Genomic DNA, 16,568 nt, shown 5'->3' on the forward strand with positions numbered 1-16,568 from the left:
GTTATAGGTTTAGGTTTAGGTCTACATTTAGGTTTATGATTAGGTTATAAGCTATAGGTTTAGGGAATTGAGAATAGGTTAAGGTTTAGGTTTAGGAAATCGGGTTCAGGTTCGGGATCGGGTTTAGGTTTTGGTTTTCAAGTTTAGGTTTAGGTATAGGTTAGGGAGGAGTGAGATTAGGATTAGGTGTAGGTTTAGGTTTAGGTTATAGGTTACAGGTTTAGGTTTAGGTTTAAGTTTAGGTTAAGGTTAAGGTTTAGGTTTAGGCTATAAGATATAGGTTTAGGGAATTGAGAATAGGTTAAGGTTTAGGTTTAGGAAATTGGGTTCGGGTTCGGGATCAGGTTTAGGTTTGGGTTTTCAAGTTTAAGTTTAGGTTTAGGTTAAGGAGTTGAGATTAGGATTAAGTGTTGGTTTAGGTTTAAGGATTTGAGAATACATTAGGTTTTAGGTTTAGGTTTAGGTTATATGTTATAGGTTTAGGTTTAGGTTTAGGTTTAGGTTATAAGCTATAGGTTTAGGGAATTGAGAATAGGTTAAGGTTTAGGTTTAGGAAATCGGGTTTGGGTTCGGGATCGGGTTTAGGTTTTGGGTTTCAAGTTTAGGTTTAGGTTTAGGTTAAGGAGTTGAGATTAGGATTAAGTGTAGGTTTAGGGTTAGGGATTTGAGAATACATTTAGGTTTTAGGTTTTAGGTTTAGGTTATAGGTTACAGGTTTAGGTTTAGGTTTAGGTTTAGGTTTAGGCTTAGGTTTAGGTTATAAGATATATGTTTAGGGAATTGAGAATAGGTTAAGGTTTAGGTTTAGGAAATTGGGTTCGGTTCAGGATCGGGTTTAGGTTTGGGTTTTCAAGTTTAAGTTTCGGTTTAGGTTAGGGAGTTGAGATTAGAATTAGGTGTAAGTTTAGGTTTAAGGTTTTGAGAATACATTAAGGTTTTAGGTTTAGGTTTAGGTTATAGGTTACAGGTTTAGGTTTAGGTTAGGTTAAGGTTATAGGCTATAGGTTTTGGTTTAGGTTTAGGTTATAAGATACAAGTTTAGGGAATTGAGAATAGATTAATGTTTAGGTTTAGGAAATCGGGTTCGGGTTCGGGATCGGGTTTAGGTTTGGGTTTTCAAGTTTAAGTTTAGGTTTAGGTTAGGGAGTTGAGATTAGGATTAGGTGTAGGTTTAGGTTTAAGGATTTGAGAATACATTTAGGTTTTAGGTTTAGGTTTAGGTTACAGGTTTAGGTTTAGGTTTAGGTTAAGGTTATAGGTTATAGGTTTAGGTTAAGGTTTAGGTTTATGTTTAGGTTATAAGATATAGGTTTAGGGAATTGAGAATAGGTTAATGTTTAGGTTTAGGAAATCGGGTTCGGGTTCGGGATCGGTTTTAGGTTTAGGTTAGGGAGTTGAGATTAGGATTAGGTGTAGGTTTAGGTTTAGGGATTTGAGAATACATTAAGGTTTAGGTTTAGGAAATCGGGTCCGGGATCGGGTTTAGGTTTAGGTTTTCAAGTTTCGGTTTAGGTTTAGGTTAGGGAGTTGAGATTAGGATTAGGTGTAGGTTTAGGTTTAGGGATTTGAGAATACATTTAGGTTTTAGGTTTAGGTTATAGGTTATTGGTTTAGGTTTAGGTTTAGGTTCAGGTTATAAGATATAGCTTTAAGGAATTGAGAATAGGTATAGGTTTAGGTTTAGGAAATCGGGTTTGGGTTCGGGATCGGGTTTAGGTTTGGGTTTTCAAGTTTAGGTTTAGGTTAGGGATTTGAGATTAGGATTAGGTGTAGGTTTAGGTTTAGGGTTCGAGAGTACATGTAGATTTTAGGTTTAGGTTTAGGTTATAGGTTATAGGTTTAGGTTTAGGTTTAGGTTAAGGTATAGGTTTCGGTTTAGGTTATAAGCTATAGGTTTAGGGAATTGAGAATAGGTTAAGATTTAGGTTTAGGAAATCGGGTTTGGGTTCAGGATCGGGTTTAGGTTTTGGTTTTCAAGTTTAGGTTTAGGTTTAGGTTAGAGAGTTGAGATTAGGATTAGGTGTAGGTTTAGGTTTAGGGATTTGAGAATACATTAAAGTTTAGGTTTAGGAAATCGAGTTCGGGTTCGGGGTCGGGTTCGAGTTTAGGTTTGGGTTTTCAAGTTTAGGTTTAGGTTTAGGTTAGGGCGTTGAGATTAGGATTAGGTGTAGGTTTAGGTTTAGGGATTTGAGAATACATTTAGGTTTTAGGTTTGGGTTTAGGTTATAGGTTATTGGTTTAGGTTTAGGTTTAGGTTAAGGTTTAGGTTTACGTTTAGGTTTAAGTTATAAGATATAGGTTTGGGAATTGAGAATAGGTATAGGTTTAGGTTTAGGAAATTGGGTTAGGGTTCGGGATCGGGTTTAGGTTTGGGTTTTCAAGTTTAGGTTCAGGTTTAGGTTAGGGAGTTGAGATTAGGATTAAGTGTAGGTTTAGGTTTAGGGATTCGAGAATACATTTAAGTTTTAGGTTTAGGTTTAGGTTATAGGTTATAGGTTTAGATTTAGGTTTAGGTTAAGGTATAGGTATAGGTTTCGGTTTAGGTTATAAGCTTTAGGTTTAGGGAATTGAGAATAGGTTAAGGTTTAGGTTTAGGAAATCGGGTTCGGGTTCGGGATCGGGTTTAGGTTTTGGTTTTCAAGTTTAGGTTTAGGTTTAGGTTAGGGAGTTGAGATTAGGATTAGGTGTAGGTTTAGGTTTAAGGATTTGAGAATACATTAAGGTTTAGGTTTAGGAAATCGGGTTCGGGTTCGGGATCGGGTTTAGGTTTGGGTTTTAAAGTTTAGGTTTAGGTTTAGGTTAGGGAGTTTAGATTAGAATTAGGTGTAGGTTTAGGTTTAAGGATTTGAGAATACATTAAAGTTTAGGTTTAGGTTTAGGGATTTGAGAATAGGTTTAGGTTTTAGGTTTAGGTTTAGGGATTTGAGAATAGGTTTAGGATATAGCTTTAGGTTTAGGTTTACGTTTAGGTTAAGGTTATATGTTAAGGTTAAAGTTATAGGTTTAGGTTTAGGTTAGGGTTATATGTTTAGGTTTAGGTTATGTTGTAGGTTTTTGGTTAAGGTTTGGGTTATAGTTATAAGTTTTGGGATTTGAAAATAGGTTTAGGTTATAAGTATAGGTTTAGGTTAGGTTATAGGTTAAAGTTTAGGGAATTGAGTTTAGGTTATAGGTTATAGGTTATAGGTTTTGGGATTTGAGAATAGGTTTAGGTTATAAGTATAGGTTTAGGGAATAAGTATAGGTTTAGGTTAGGTTGTAGGTTAAAGTTTAGGGAATTGAGTTTAGGTTATAGGTTTAGGTTATAGTTTATAGGTTTAGGTTATAGGTTTAGGTTGTAATTATAGGTTTTGGGATTTGAGAATAGGTTTAGGTTATAGGTTAAGGGTGTGGTCCCTGCAAATACAGATATAAGCACAGCCTGCTCCAATTGGCCAGGCCCTTCCAATACTGTCTATAGGAAATGGACAGCTTCATCATGATCATAGCAGCGGTTCCCACCTTCCAGGGACCCCCGCTCAACATCCGGATAGCTCCGACGCACATCCGGGTCTGCTCCATCAATTTCGAGTAAATATATAAACACGGCCTGTCGAAACGGTCAGGCCACTCCAATGTTGTCCATAGGAAATAAACAGCTTTATCATGGTCATAACAGCGGTTCCCACCTTCCAGGGACCCCCGCTCAACATCCGGATAGCTCCGACGCACATCCGGGTCTGCTCATTTAAATAAAATGGATTATCAAGATCATTTAAATAAAATCAGGTCCAATCAACAATCTGACCTGGAGGATTCTATTAGTATTGTTGACGGCACCTCGAACCTTGTTTAAATCCAGGTTGCAATCTGTGGCCATTGATGCTATTTGTCTTTCTGTGAAGTTGGCGACCATTTCTACATCAAACCCGGTGAAAGCAGCCCTAATGATAAAGAACATTTCTTTCCATGAATTCATTATCTCTCTCTGTTAATTTTTTAACTTTCCATTACAATAATAACTACCTAAAATAATGACGTTTTCTCAAGATAGGAGTCCAATCCATCCCAACTTGTGCACCTGTTAGGACAAGTAATTTAAACAACATCCTGCAACACATTTAAATGCATAATCAGTCTCACTCCAGTCTTATATATTGAATGCCTAATGTACAGTCTCTTGAATTAGTGCAAACCATACCTGAATTGTTGTACACATCATTTGATTTCCAACCTCCCCAGGAAGTAGATTGATCAGATTGAACGGGCTGCTTCATTGCTTACTTCTTTTTCATCAACATCTGCACCTAGACATTCATTGCTTACTTCTTTTTCACTAGAAATAGTGCTTACCAAATGGACGAAATCATAGACATATGTTACGACATCTAGATTTGATGCCACCTACCAAAAAGAAGAAAGAAGGTGATTCATATTTATGCTTATGAAACGAAGTGTAATAGTTTACATAGCTAGGTTTTTAAACTTTTAAATTCTAAGAAAAATAGCAAGTGCCAAGACTTATGGCATAAAAAAATAATCGTTGCATGGATTAACAATCAAACAACAATGGTAAACGGAAGAAAACTAACTTCTTTCTTGCTCCACATAATCTAGTTGGGGCGCGTATTAGTTCACGTAAGACCTGCGGACACCACATGCATATAAATTAATTCTTGTAAGACCTGAGGACACCACATGCATATAAATATGATCATTAAAATCTGAAAAACATTAAAATCAATCACCGTGCATCAGTTAACTAGAAAAAGTCCCTAATTACCTTAGTTCCAATCAAAACACCTGAAAACAAGTACCCAGCATCCTGAACTCCCATTGATTTTCATCAAATAAACAGAAACTTTAAAAAATAATAAACAGAAAAGTATCTACATGACCACTCCATTTTTCAGATAATCCAAGTATGAAGAACATTTAGGTCAATATATATGCATCAAATTGCTTGAGAACATCCCAAGTTCCCTTTATTTTGGTCCCGAAAAAAAAAAACCCCGGAAACAAGTACCCATCATCCTAAATTCCCATCAATCAATAGAACATGATCACATGAACTTCAAAAACTACCAAATGCAAAAGTACCCACATGAGCTTCGCTTACATGTAACATAAATGATGTGTACAACTCGCCATTAATTATGTTGAGTCCAAATAACACTAAAATCAATCAACTAGCATCAAATAACTTGAAAGTGCCCCAAATTCCATTGGTTTCAGTCCAAGAACACCCAAAAGCAACTACTAATCATCAAAAACTCCCATTGATTCACATCAAGTAATCCCACAAATTTTAAGAATTGATAAATGCAAAAGCACCCACACGAGATTCCATCATCTAAACCACAAAAAATTATAATAAATCTGCATAACACTTCATTTTTCAACCAATATGCATCAAACTGCTTAAGAACATCCCAAATTTCATTGGTTTTTCATCCCAAAACAATTGAAAATAACCCACACATCATCCTAAAGTCACATTGATTTTCACCAAATCAAAGAAAGTTCAAAAGGAGAGATACCCATATGAGATTTCCTTCTTGACAATAGAAAAATTATTACGGTAGAATCCAAATGGATTCACATCAAATGATTACACAGACTTGAAGAACTGATAAATGCAAAAGCACTCAAATGAGATTCTGTTACATATAATAGAAAAAACCCACATAATACTCCTTTTTTAAACTAATCCAAATTTGATGAACATCAAAATTGAAAATTGTGCATAAAATTGCTTCAAAACATCCCAAATTTCACTAATTTTCCAAAAAGAAAAAAAAAACAACTACACATCTACTAAAATCAAATTGATTTTCACCAAAAAAATCAAAGAAACTTCAAAAACAGAGATACCCATGTGAGATAACCTTCTGTAAATAGAAAATTAATTGCAACAGAATCCAAACAGATTCACATGGGTGTAAAAAAATTTATATAAAAAAAAAAAATCCAGCCAAACCGTACTAAATCCTCATTGATTTTCACCAAATAATAAATAAATTTTAAAAAGAGGCACGCCCATATGAAAGTATAAGAGAAAAATAATCTGCAATAGAATCCAAACCGATTCAAATCTAAATTACCACAAATAACCACACAGACTTCAAGAACTAACAAATGCAAAAGCACCCCGCATGAGATTCCATAAAATATAACATTAAAAATAAACAATAGTAAACAAAAGCTCTAAGACTACCACATGAACTGCTACAGCTTCATGGAATGAAACTAATCTTGATGATGGAGTTCTAGGATTGCATTCAACTCAATTTAATATTACTTATGATAAAACTTTTTTTTTTGGAGAATTAATGCAAGAAATATCAAGAAAACGTACCTCACACCAATCCAAGTAGTCAATAGCTTTAACTGACTTCATATCATTCCCATGATTGGTATTGTTCCTTTTAAGCAAAGGAAGAAAAAAATACCAAAGGATCCCAGCTTAAATCAGATTTATCATGAAGCACATCGTGTACTACAACAGCTGGCCCTTAATCCAATGCTGCTGAAAATGTTTAAGATCTTCACCCTGAAGATCCTTTGCACTAGGACAATATAAATAGCTATCATAAGACTCCTCTCTAGCAGCGGCTTCTCGCAACTTCCCATCAAATCCCATTTCTTGATCATGCATGCTGACACAAAAGGGATGGTAGGAAGAAGCATCTAACATTTTAGGAAAGTCATAACTACAAGCTATTTCTTCTGCACTTATTTCCAGCTGTTGTATCCAATCGAGATTGTAAGCACCACAACCTCCGAGCTCCTTGGGAGGATAAGGAACGCTGCCATTGCCATCATTAGCTTTCCATTCAGGCAATGCAACTGAAGAAGGTAACAAAGAATTACCATTTCTTAATGGAGAGAGCGTTGTTCCCAAAACAGGTTTGCCACCATGAACATAAGCTTTCCTGTTATTTATGTAGTTGAATGTAACTGCTCCAATGCCTCTAGGTAGGCTTCCTCCATGTATCTCATGACAACAACTTAGGCAAAGGTCAAAGGAACAATTTAAGCAGCTTCTATGGAAATCCACGATGGAAACTTTGCAGTTGTTACTGCTCAAATATACACAATACATCAGTGTAACACCTAAAAGCCAATGGAACTCTTTGTTATTGAAGGAAAACCTTTATGGGCATATTTAACTTACCAGTACAGTTTCTCATCATAGCCACATTCCACCTGACAAGGCTGATTAGAAGATGGTTTTTCCCCTCCTACAACAAAAATCCATCAGAGGAGAGACATGGTTTAAAGGCAATTTATTAAAAATAATAATTAATAATAATAAAAGGTAGGAACATCATGCACCTACCCTGTAGCTTTGCCTCTATTTCCTGCTCAATTCTCTGTTGCTGATTGATTTGTTTTAGTACTGGAAGAAGGATGCAAATTAAATAATGGGCATGTAGAATTTTGTCAATCTTGTCTATACCCCTTGTAGGACCCTCAAAGAGATGGAATATCAATAGGCAAGTTGCTACTACTACCAACAAAGAAAATAAAAAGGGAGGCAAGGCAGCAGATGGAGAATGCCCATCCACTTGAAGGGCACGTTTGGATGAACCTCCAAATCGGTATTGGATCAGCATCATTAGTGAAACCCATCCACTTTATCCTTGAGGTGACACAAAAAATGGAAACCGCATTAAGCAGGTTCCCATTTTCATGCTTTTTTAACCCCAAATCCATAGTAAGACAGTAGGTAATACCTGTTCTTATCTCACTATCATTTTAATGCATCTACCTATAAATAGAACTAAAAAAAATGAAAGAATTAATATTTAATAAAGACGAAGTACTAGTTCCAGTGAAGCAAAAACATGCCAATTAACTGTTCAGATACCGGCAAATCATAACTAGATTCTCACAGGAAAAGAAAAAGAGCAAACAGGCTGTAGCAAAAATTTCTAATGCAGAGGCACCATAATTTACCCCACAGAAAGAGACATGCATCACCAAAATCGGAAGAGAGAAAAATGCAGAAAAGTCTTCTCAAGAGAACATACAAAAATAGGGTAGATTAATCTTTTAAAAGTTGTATGAATGTTCCGTCGTTTTTCGTTACTTGTCATAATATTACAATAACAAAGGTTTTCCATGAAACTTTTTTTTTTTTTTTTAAGAATTTTTTGGGACAGTTCACTGAATGGGACCTTTTATGCTTTTGAACTATCATTTTTGCACCTTTTATGAATGGTATAATGTTTGCACTGAATTAACTTTTTTTAGGACAGTTCACTGAATGGGACTGTTAAAAACACAAGCCTGTTACCTGATATAAAACAATAATAACCAGGTACAAAACACACCTTACGAATATTTCCTATGTTTGCTCCACCTTTACCCATCACTTTACCCACTGCATGGGCCACGATGACAATCTCCAGGGTTGAAGGAAGTCTATACAAATGAAAATATACAAAGAGCAGGCTCAGATAAAAATTAAAATACTCAAATAACCACCCTAAAGCAGAGGCAAAACTCTAAGATATGAAATACAAACCCTCCATATGGCTTTGAAGAATATGAAGGAATAGATCCATAGCCGTTCTCCCCAACCTTCATTTAAAGAAAAAACAAAAGGAGATGAGTTACCTAAGCAAGGAAAGATGTTGCATTTTTGAATGCATGAACCTTCATTTAAAGCTTTTTTTTTTTTAAAAAAGGATATAAGTAACTGAGGAGGGAAGATGCTGCATTTTGAACGCATGAAATGATTCAGCCCAAACCCATTTGATTCAAAGACATACAATTAATGCAACAATTTTAATGTTGGATAGTAAGACTCAAGGCAAGATTTAGCCTTTCAGTTCTAAAGTTTGACCAGATTGAGTTGATAAAAACTTGCCTATAATCAAAGGAAAACATGGCCCCAAGCTCATGTTCCAACTACTGCATGGCAGCAAGGTTCTGCCTAATCCTTGCATCAAGTCTACAAATCTGCAGGAATTTCAATTTTCTACAACTGAATATCAGAAAAATGAAATGAAGAATGTAGAGAAAGTTTCTTCTTCTTCTTCTTCTTTTCTTTTGCATTGAAGGAATTTCAGTTTAAGCCATGCTTGAATCCAAGGTTACTTCAAACATGAGGAATTTGAATTCATAAAAATATTGTTTAATTTTCTAAGTTGTGAATCAAATATTAGTACAAGACTTCTTTAATACAATGGAATATCAGAGAAGTGAAAAGAAGAATGAAGAAAATATAAACTTCTTTGTCCTTCTGCATATGCTACTTCAGTGTCCTTCCTGCTTTTGTATTTCCTTTTCAAATAACACAAAACAGCTAGAAACATAGATCGTAAATTAGAGAAATGAAGGGAAGAAAATGTAAGGAAATAAAAACTTTCAGTATGAATTTTAAACTATACCAGTCAACTCCAAAGTTATTTTCTTATGCTATAACTCTATCGTCCTTAACACTACCATTATTATTTTTGGATTCGATTTTGTAGGGTGACAGGCCAAAGTTTCAGCAGATTATATTTAATGAAGGCTTTGCATGATAACTGAATCCAAAGCCCAAGGTAAAAACCTTGATTTCTTGATTTTGAGTAATATTTCTTTCTATCCAGAACAAAATGTAAGGAAAGTAGGGAAAGTTAAGAACAGAATTGATCGCCTACAGCAAATGTATGTTAACTTAGCTTGCAGTCTCACCATTCCCACTTACACAGAACATGCCATCCATGTAAAAGGCAGGGCCCACAATGAAAGATCACCTGGTGTAAAAACCAGGCTCATCCACTCATCAGGCAGACTGCACCATTGAAATCCATGGATGCCAATGTTCTGTCTCAGTGTAGAGATCTTCATGGTGGGCCCGTTTGTTTATATGGCTTGTATGCCCTTCACAAGAGACACTTAGGGAAAGATGGTCTGCATTCTCTAAGCAAGCATACAACAGGCTGTAGTGGATCAGTTTCTAATTTAGAATGGCATTTAGGTGATCTAATTTTCTGGCCTCTGACCCTAATAATATTCACATCCTCTTTTCAATTTTTTGTTTTTAAAAAAATCATTTTGGGTTTAGATTCGTATCCAAATGCAACTGGACCCCAATCTGATTCCCTTAGGTCTGAATATGGGTCAGGTACTTTGGGTATCCATAATCACAGTGCCCATTGGCAGCCCATTGGGTATCCATAAACACATAAACACAACATTTTTTGGTTTTATAAATAACACTCCAGAGGTTAACTATTTGCCCTTCTAAATTTCTAATACTCTTTAAAGGCATTCTAGATTGTATCTTTTAGCACCTTACCTCTTCGATTGGTTGTGTTGATTGGTTCCTTTGAACCAGATGCTACCAAAAGATGTGCATGCTTCTAAAAGTAAAATTGGACATTATAGTGGGCCCACCCACTTCTGAAGGCAGGCCTGTGACAGAGTCCTGCATCAGAAAACACACCACAGAAGATAGGTGGGGCACATTGTGATGTTTGTGATAAATCCACTTTGTCCCCTCATTTTATCCCCTCATTTTGTCCCCTCAAACACACCGCTGTTGAGGGATTCACGGACGAGGGCGGAAACATGGGGCTGATCGGTGAGGAGCTGGTCGACATTGATGGCCTTGAGGCCTTGAGACCTTCAAACGAAAAAAGAACTCGAGATAACCAAAAAAATTGGAAGAAAGAAAATGCAAAACCGTGGAAAAATCAAATGGCGTATATGAAACCCTAAAAGTCACTGATCTCCGGGAAATTTACACCAAAACGCAGAGATTTTCTTCTATTATGATAAATCATAGACAGAAAAAGAGGAGGAATTTGAAACGAGGTACCTGAAAATCTCCCGATCGCAAATTCTTGGCAGTGTAAATGAATGCTGAAAGAGGAACTCCAGTGGCTTTTGTTTGAATGAAGATGAGGCGTCCACTGCATGAAAGATGGATATGGAAATCCTCTTCTGAAATGAAACGTTACTTTCAAATCCGACAATTGTGAGTTTTCCATCATTTATAACATAAACTATGTTAACAACCATACATATAAGGGACCATTTACTAGATGATTATGATAGTCTTATATATGAAAAAAGTACAAATATTAGCCATTTACAATTAGACCCATTATTTAGATAGTCTGGATAACACCATCTCACTGCCATTATTGTTATGAATGAGTCACCACTATTTTACCTCAACTACAAAACTCGCACATTGTCACTGTACAATAAAAAACATCCCATTGAGATTTGGATCCGGTTGGCTCTATGGGCCCCACCATGATGTATATGTTCTATCCCCGCCGTCCATCCATTTCTCAGCGTCATTTTCAAGTTGATCCCTGAAAATGAGCTCGATATAAATCTTAGGTGGTCCACACTAAGGGGAAACAGTTGGGCAGCCAAATATCATGAAATATCATGATATTTCAGGATTAATAAGTCTAATTCGGTACCGTGGACCTCACCACAGAAAATAGTGGGGAGAGTGATTCCCACCATTGAAACTATCCTAAGGCCCACCATAATTTTTATTTGAAATATAACCTGTTCAAAAGTTTTTAAAAAAAAACATGAAATAAGATAAAATACAAATATCAGCTTGATCTAAAACTTTCATGGTCCTTGAACAGTTTTTAATGGTGGGTGTTACTATCCCCACTGTTTTCTGTGCTAGGGTCCACTGGAGCTTTGGATTTATCTTTGGATATTGCCCTAAAACATCTCTCCAAATGGATGGAAGGTATGGATATAAAACATACATCATGGTGGGGCCCAAACTTGAGAGGTATATAAATATCAGGTGGACCACACCACATGAAAACAATAGTGATTGGATATCCATCATTAAAATCCTATGTAAGGCCCACTGTACTCTTTATGTGGCATCCAATCTGTTTATTAGGTCATACATGCTTAGATGAAGGGGAAAAACAAAAATCATCTCAATTCAAAACTTTATGGCCCACAGAATGTTTTAAATGGATGATGGTCATTCAACACTATTTCTTGTAATGTGATCCATTTCAAATTGGGATATGCCTCATTTTTGGTCTCATGCCATAAGATGATCTTTAAAAATAGATGGACGGCATGGATTAAAAAATACATCATGGTTGGGCCCACACAGCACCAACCACAAGCCATTGAATGGTGTAGGGGAGGAGCCAATTCATTCCCCTTATTTGTGGTGTGGTCCATTTAATCTTTGGGTATGATTCATTTTTTGGATAATTCTATAAAATGATCTCGAAAAATGGATGAACGGTGTGGGTTGATCCCAAATTTTTGGTAAATCCAAAACCCAAGTGGACCATGCCACATAAAACAGTGTCGAATAATGATTTCCACCGTTGATACCTTCCTTGGGCCCATAGTAATGTTTATTTGTCATCCAACATGTTCATAATATCAAAAAAATATGAATGAAGGGAAAACACAAACATCAGCCTAAATGTGGGCCACACCACATAATTTAATGGAGGGGTTTCCTTAGAACATTCATAATCATATATTAGGCCTGCCTAAATGTGATTCACATATCCAACCTACTCATTATGTGTCCCACTTGGATGAGGGGTCGGACCAATTTTCAACTGCATCCATGTCTGTATTAACTTATAAACAGGTTGGATCTTAAATAAACATCACGGCGGGCCCTAAGAAGGTTTTAATAGTGCATATCACTATCCCACTCTTTTATATGGTGGGTCCACTTGAACTTTGGATCTACCCCGTCAGTCAGATACATCATTCCATAGTGGGCCACGAGCTTAAAAATAAAGTCAATACATGACTTGGGTGGGCCACACCACATGCTATAGTTGAGAGGGTTACCCTCCCATTAAAACATTCATAATTATTTATTGGGCCCACCTAAATGTGGTTCATGGATCCAGCCCATTCATTATGTGTGTCCCACTTGGATGAGGAGTCAAACCAAGTTTCATACACATCCAAAACTCATGTGGGCCCCCACCAAATGCTTTTATATGTGGGCCGTACACAGATTGACCTCATGGGAAGTTCCCATGAGGTGACCTTATAGTACCATTTCACTATTTAGGTAACTCCTTCATGGGTGTTACTCTAACCGTGTAGGGCCCACCTTGATATATTTTATGTATATTGACACCGTCCATTCACTCTATTTTACTGATCATTACCCTCAATTTGACTAGTTACTCACCTCGATCATACTACATATGAGAAAGATATTGGGCAAACAAGATTGATCAACAATTTGAGTGAATTTTGATTTAAACATCTGAAGTTATTTACTCTTCATGTCCGGACTAATCAGATTGTCCAAAAACAGTTAAAGGTTGTTCATAATATCAAAAATATATAAATGAATAGAAAACACAAACATCAGCTTGATCCAAAACTTCTATGGCCTCCAAGAAATTTTAAATGGTAGAGGTTCAATCACACTATTTCCTGTGGTGTGGTCCACTTGAGCTTTGGATATGCTTCCTTTTTGTTCTTTAGACCTCAAATTATCTGTTAACATGGATGAAAGGAGTGGATAAAATAAATAAATAACGATGAACCCCACAGAGTTTATTCTGGTAAAGGTAACGAGTAACTCACTTAAATGTAGTGGAGAAAGGTTTCCTTAAAACATTCATAATCATATATTGGGCCTGCCTAAATGTGATTCACATATCCAACCCACTCATTATGTGTGTCCCACTTGGATGAGGGGTCAGACCAAGTTTCAACCGCATCCAAAACTCATGTGGGCCCCACCAAGTGTTTTTATATTTTTTAGGATGTCTTCACATAGTTTTAAATGGTATGGCCCACTTGAGTTTCGTTTACCGATGATTTTTGAGATATCTCATAACGTAAAGGGGACACATCAAATCCACAGTGTTGATCTTCGACACACATCATGATGGGACCCACAAAACTTACTAACATCAATTCTTAGGTTCTCACGAGGTCAGTAAGTTGGGTCACAATTTTAACCAGAATATTTGGCCCATTTTACATGTCTAGTCCATTCACTCTATTTTCTATCAATACTCTCAATTTGACTAGTTACTCACATCAATCAGGCAACATATGAGAAAGAGATTGGGCATACAAGATTGATCAACAATTTCAGTGAAATTTGATTTAAACATCTGAAGTTATTTACTCTTCAATTTGAACTGATTAGATTGTCCAAAAACGATTAAAGGTTCAATTAGTGGATGTGCCTAATAATTTAGTAATTTTATTTTTCAAAAATAAATTTAACATTTTTTTTTTCAAAATGTATATTTTTTTTTACTCTTTTAACTAAATATCATTTTTATTATATATAAATTTAACATTTTTTTTACAAAATTTAGTTTTCTTTTTTAAAATATATATTTTTTTATAATTTGGCAATTTTTTCACAATTTTGTTTAATTTTTAAAATTTTCTTTTTCAAAATATCATTTTTTAAATCTCACTTTTGTTATATAACTTTTTAATTTTTCTTGTAAAAATACAAAATCTAGTTTTCTTTTTTAAAATATATATTTTTTACAATTTGTCAATTTTTTCACAAATTTGTTTAATTTTTAAAATTTTCTTTTTCAAAATATCATTTTTTAAATCTCACTTTTGTTATATAACTTTTTAATTTTTCTTGTAAAAATACAAAATATAGTTTTCTTTTTTGAAATATATATTTTTTTACAATTTGTCAATTTTTCACAATTTTATTTAATTTTTTTAAATTTTTTTTCAAAATATCGTTTTTTAAATCTCACTTTTGTTATATAACTTTTTAATTTTTCTTGTCAAAATACAAAATCTAGTTTTCTTTTTTAAAATATAATTTTATTTTTTTTTTACAATTTATCAAATTTTTCACAATTTTGTTTAATTTTTTAAATTTTCTTTTTCAAAATACCATTTTTTTATCGAATTTTTTTCTTCAAAATTATCAACATTATTCAAAGTTTTTAATTTTTTTTTCAAAATCTAGATTTTTATAAAATTACAGTTTTTTTTTCAAAATTTAAATTTTTCTTAAACATTGTTAATTATTTTTCTAAGCTTCTCAACGAATTTTTTTTTTTTTTGAAATTCATAATTTTTTTGAGCTTCTTAAATTTTGACCTGAGCATTAGAGACGGCCTTTGACAGGGCTATAAGATGGTTTAGGACCGTCTCTAATAGAGACGGTTTTGGACTGTCTCTAATAGAGACGGCCTTTGACAGTCTCTAATAGAGACGGTCTTTGCTAGGGCTATAAGACGGCTAAGGACAGTCTCTAATAGAGACGGTCTTTGACAGTCTCAGATTACAAGTAAAAGACGGCCAATGACCGTCTCAAATGACCGCATATAAGACGGTCAAGGACCGTCTCTAATGCGGACGACCAATGACCGTCTCAGATGACCCATATAAGACGGTCAACGACTGTCTTAAATGATTTGTGGACGTTCAAAATTTTAAGACTATTAAGGACGGTCAGAGGCCGTCTAATATTTTAGAGACGGTTTACGACCGTCTCTAAAGCGTCTTTAAACCAAGTAATTTTAGAGATGGTCCAGAACCGTCTCTAAATCCATCCTTTTTTTTCAGTTTTCACATAGTGTGAGTGCATACCTAAATTATAGCTAAAGTTACCAACTACTTGATTGACGCTACGAATTACATTATGGAATGTAAACAATATACGAAAGTAAAAGATTACACTATAAAATGTAATTGATTTGGGAGCAAAAGTAAAGCGATTACAATAAGGAATGTAAAATGATGGGTAATTGAGAGGATAATTTAAAAGATAATACTTGGGTTTGATTGGGTTGGTATGAGACAAAAAGTTATTGATGAACTCCTCTGCTATTTGTAGCCTTACCTTGGTCATCTAGATCATTCCTATGTTTTGACGGTTGATATAACCGTTCCACACTATATGACTTTCTTTACTCCTACCCCTGCCATCTATCCTATAATCACTTATACATGATTGCTCTTTCATTGGCTGCTTAAGCAATGTCGTGGCATCACTTGATGTACTCCAGTTGTACTATCATACGATATTCTTTGTATATCTCCACAGATCTTCAAATACACCATGTGAATCCATTCAGATTACACTTAACTCGTTCTAATTGGTTCCCGCAAGAATTGGCGACAATAGGGATGAACATTTCCCCCCATGTTACCTTGCCTTTGGAAAAAGGTGAAAGCGAAATATGACCCCTCATTAATGCGATAATACTTAACTACATGTGTCAGCATCTCGATAACTGTCTTTGGCTGATTCACCCTAATACACTAACCATAATCACCATTTTTCAATATAAGAGCTAAACCTCGCCACGACACGTGTGTTCCTGCTTCATTTCCAACAAAATCATAATGATGCCCTAATAAATGCTCCACCACCTCGGCTGATATAAGCACATTTTGATATTCTTTCATCCAACGGTTTCTTTTTTCATCCGAATTTTCTGATTTTCTCTTCATTCTCATGCTCAAGCAATGGCTGCCTCATCATCTTGTTCTCCGTCATTTCATTAGGATGATCTCGTTATAGTAATGGATGCCCTTTCTGAAAAATATTCCAAAAAAATAGTTTTTAAATCACCTATTGGAGATCACTATTATATGGG

The 16,568-nt window shown here is 35.2% G+C and overlaps 1 long non-coding RNA gene across 1 annotated transcript; it reads right to left on the reverse strand.

Moving 5' to 3' along the window:
* Positions 1–8,797: 8,797 nt before the first annotated feature.
* Positions 8,798–10,342, reverse strand: LOC131221390 (uncharacterized). The gene is made up of 3 exons (XR_009159233.1): positions 10,277–10,342; positions 9,221–9,273; positions 8,798–8,949 (listed from the first exon to the last, which is right to left on the reverse strand). It is a non-coding gene; the product is annotated as an uncharacterized LOC131221390 (long non-coding RNA).
* Between the last annotated feature and the right edge of the window lie 6,226 nt (positions 10,343–16,568).

The sequence above is a fragment of the Magnolia sinica genome, chromosome 12 (assembly GCF_029962835.1).
Source record: "Magnolia sinica isolate HGM2019 chromosome 12, MsV1, whole genome shotgun sequence".
NCBI lineage: Eukaryota > Viridiplantae > Streptophyta > Magnoliopsida > Magnoliales > Magnoliaceae > Magnolia > Magnolia sinica.